This window comes from Diabrotica virgifera, chromosome 7, assembly GCF_917563875.1.
Source record: "Diabrotica virgifera virgifera chromosome 7, PGI_DIABVI_V3a".
Classification (NCBI taxonomy): Eukaryota; Metazoa; Arthropoda; class Insecta; order Coleoptera; family Chrysomelidae; genus Diabrotica; species Diabrotica virgifera.
The window spans coordinates 38,133,340-38,137,410 of record NC_065449.1 but is presented as its reverse complement, the minus strand read 5'-3'; the positions used below and the strand labels follow the sequence as shown (position 1 = coordinate 38,137,410).

The 4,071-nt window shown below is 32.2% G+C and overlaps 1 long non-coding RNA gene across 1 annotated transcript; it reads left to right on the top strand.

Annotated features, from left to right (window-relative positions):
* The first annotated feature begins 3,324 nt into the window (after positions 1-3,324).
* Positions 3,325-3,651, top strand: LOC126888472 (uncharacterized). Its single transcript, XR_007699570.1, has 2 exons — positions 3,325-3,414; positions 3,513-3,651. It is a non-coding gene; the product is annotated as an uncharacterized LOC126888472 (long non-coding RNA).
* The last annotated feature ends 420 nt before the right edge of the window (positions 3,652-4,071 follow it).

Here is a 4,071-nt window from a genome sequence, read left to right as displayed (position 1 = left end):
TCTGATGTCAGGACAACAACTGTCAATGAAACTTAAAGTTTTATGAAATGTTAGTTACACTAGCCACTAAATTTTAAAGTTGTTTATGGTACAAGCAATGATAACCGCTAACATCAGTGTGTTGGGATTATAAAAATATAAAATTCAGTGAGAATAAATTATCTAAGATGTAAAAAAGGGTGAATTTGAAAACCCACAGTCATCAATGAGGTGTACATGAATTGATGAAGTAAAGATAGACAAACTAAAATACAGTTGGTATGTTCAACACAACCTGCCTACTAAAATTCGATAAGCCTATAACCCCTTTCGATTCTTCTAGTCCCCATTCTTCTACTGTTTCTTTCCCAACCTTTGCGTTAAAATCTTAAAATTATTATAATTAATAATTGTAATATCCTGCGTTTTAATGGATTTTAAAATATTTTTAAAATATTTTCTTCGTAGAAAGTTTTAATAAAGCTCTCTGGTTTGACCGCAGTTGATGCATAAACTTTGAAGCTAGGACAAATAATCCCCGGACAAATAATCCCGGACAAAAAATCCCCACAAATTATCCCTGGACAAAAAATCCCAGGACAAAAAATCCCCGGACAAATAATCCCCGGACAAAAAATCCCCACAAAAAATCCCGGACAAATAATCCCAACAAATTGTTTTGGACAAAATATCCCCACAAAAAATTACGCACAAAAAATCCCCAAAAATATTTGCTGCCGAATAGTTCTCTAAAAGTTTTCCGAAGTTATATCAAATTTTAAATTTTAATTCCATGCTGAAAACTTAAAATTTTACATGACAAAAAAATGTGAGTTTTTTCAAAAATCGTGGCAGATATGGAGAATGAGCTAAGGCCCCGTTATCAGGATAGGCGTGTAACGCGCGTTTTGATGACGCGCGATATACTTACATATGTTTTACTTCAGACCGTTCACATGCCAACGCGCGTTAGCATGTCAACGGACTTCAGTAAAATGTATGTAGTTGTAATCGCGCGTTATTAAAACACGCGTTAATTGCATGTCATGAGAACGGGGCCTTAGCTCATTCTCCATATCTGCCACGATTTTTGAAAAAACTCACACTCTTTTGTCACGTAAAATGTTAAGTTTTCAGCATGGAATTGGAATTCGAAATTTGGTAAAATTTTGGAAAACTTTTAGAGAACTATTCGGCAGCAAATATTTCTTGGGGATTTTTTGTCCGGGATTTTTTTTGGGGATATTTTGTCCAAAAAAATTTGTGGGGATTATTTGTCCGGGATTTTTTGTGGGGATTTTTTGTCCGGGGATTATTTGTCCAGGGATTTTTTGTCCGGGGATTTTTTGTCCGGGGATTTTTTGTCCAGGTATAATTTGTGGGGATTTTTTGTCCGGGATTATTTGTCCGGAGATTATTTGTCCGAACCCCAATTTACTACCGCTTCATCAATGTTTTTCTTTAGTATTATAAACAAAGTATGTAACAATTCGTGAATTAATGTTAAAATGGATACATACACTACTTGAGATTTAATTAAAAATGATATAATTATATACAATATTAATTTTGTCCATTATTTGTGTTTTTCTAATGCAATTAGCAACCTAGGGAATTCAATATATTTCACTGTACGTACATATGCTTTATAGATTACCGTAAAGCGTTCGCAAGGGTCAAGTGCAGACACATATAGGCCAGGGTAATAAAACAAAAATATACCCTGTTCGTGACACATCAGCAGCCAGGGTACTGAAGCGTTTTTTCGACAGGTAATACCCATAGAAACATATTGTAATTATTTCATGCGTAGGATCTGGCGGCCATTAACTGACGCTAATAAACAATTAACTGTCCAAAAATGGCATTTTTCCCTTTTTTTCAAATCAACGGACAACAGTGAAACTTATTATTTTTTTAGTACAAATATCTTCGAGATTATAGAAAAAGCTTTAAAATGACGTATTACAATACTCATTTATTGTTAATATAATTGCGAAAAATGGTCGGAATTGCAAAAAAATATATTTTCGCAATAACTGTTGTAAAAATTAGTTTACAGCTTTGAAATTTTTGTCATATAATGGTTCTTTGGTGCTTAATATGTGATACAAATTTCAAAGCGATTCATTCATTTGTTTAAATTTTATTCAAATTGTTTATCCCAGAGAGCATTTTTTTTGCAATAACATAAGTCAGAAAAAAATGACGTTAGAACCATTCTACAGGTGTCAAATGAAAGAGCAGGAACTAAATTTTCAACATGGTTTAAAAAAAATGAATAAAAAATGCATTTTTTAGTAATAAATAATTATGCAAAAGTATCGTCAATTTTTCATTATATACTTTTTGAATAACTTTTTCCAAAAAAATTAACTTTTTTACCCTGATTTAAGTGCACAACTACCAAGTAATGTTATTTATATCATAATTGATAAAAAATTGTAATAAATATATATAATTTCTTATATAACAAAATATAAAGTTTACAAGGAAAGATTTACGATACTTTTACATAATTATTTATTACTAATAAATGCATATTTTATTCACTTTTTTTAAACCAAGTTGAAAATATAGCTCATGCTCTTTCATTTGTCACCTGTGGAATGGTTCTAACGCCATTTTTTTTCTGACTTATGTTATTGCAAAATAATGCTCTTTGGGATAAACAATTTGAATAAAATTTAAACAATCTAATGAATCGCTTTGAAATTTTTATGACATATTAAGCATCAAAGAACCCTTATTTGACAAAAATTTCAAAGCTGTACACTAATTTTTACAACAGCGAAAATGCGAAAATATTTTTTTTTGCATTTCCGACCTTTTTCCGCAATTACATTAACAATTAATGAGTATATCAAACTTTGTAATACGTCATTTTAAAGCTTTTTCCATAATCTCGAAGATATTTGTACTAAAAAAACCATAACTTTCCCTGTTTTCCATTGATTTAAAAAAAAAGTAAAAAATGCCATTTTTTGACACTTAATTGTTTATAAATAAAAAATGGCCGCCAGATCCTACGCAGGAAGTAGTTACAATTTGCTCTTATAGGTGGTACCTGTCGAAAAAACGCTTCAGTACCCTGGCTGTTCAAGTGTCATGGAAAAAACCTTATTACCCTGGACTAATATGGCGAACATGCCCCGCGCACTCTAATAAAAAACATGTAATCGTATTTATTTTCCTTCCATTTTGTCAGAGGCGCTGATGTCAGCATTGTGATTGGTGGAACATGACTTTTGACAAATCCTGCGCTATCTGTGAATCTGTGTTCAGTGTTCGTGTTCGTTCGTTCTTCGTTCGTTGTCGTTTGTGTTGTCGTTCAGTTATTTTATATGGTCGGTTATGTGATGTGTTTGTGTCACCATAAAAAGCTGATATTCAGTCGTGTTTTTTGATATTTTGTAATCGAGTACCTTTTTAAAGGTAAGTTTTTCTGATTGTAAGGTAGAGCTTTTCTGATTGTAGGTACTGTTTATCCAACAGTTTTAAAATACACACTTTATTTCGCATTTTGTTGTTAGGTCTAATGGCTCCGTTCAGCTGTTGTGTGCAGACGGTGGAAAAGTTCAACAAGTAAACATTTATTTAATCCAAATTAAATACTCATATTTCTATGTAAAATGTCACATTATTTTATAAATAAATAAGTAAGAAACAAAAGTTGTTTGTGTTTTACCTTTATTGTCCAGTTGAATAAAATATTAAATATTGGAAGTACCGTATGGAGGCTATGTACCTAGCGTGGAGGATATATTATGGCACCCTTCCTATCCAATCAACAATAAGAACGTTTAAAATTTCACACCTATCATGTCGAAGCTACAGACCACTTATGTGGAGGCCAGATTTGTAGTATCCTTCCATTTAACCAGGTGCTGAGATGGCACTGAAATACGTGACATGTTTTTTAAAGAGTAAGATCGCATTCTACCAAATCACACAACACTTTTTTCTATGATGGCGAATACTAAAAGAAGTAGTCGTACCACAACACCTCATTTCGCTTATAAATAAATGAACTATACAAACACACTACAGGTTCGGTTAAGTGCTTGACACACTTTCAAACGAATTTCATCC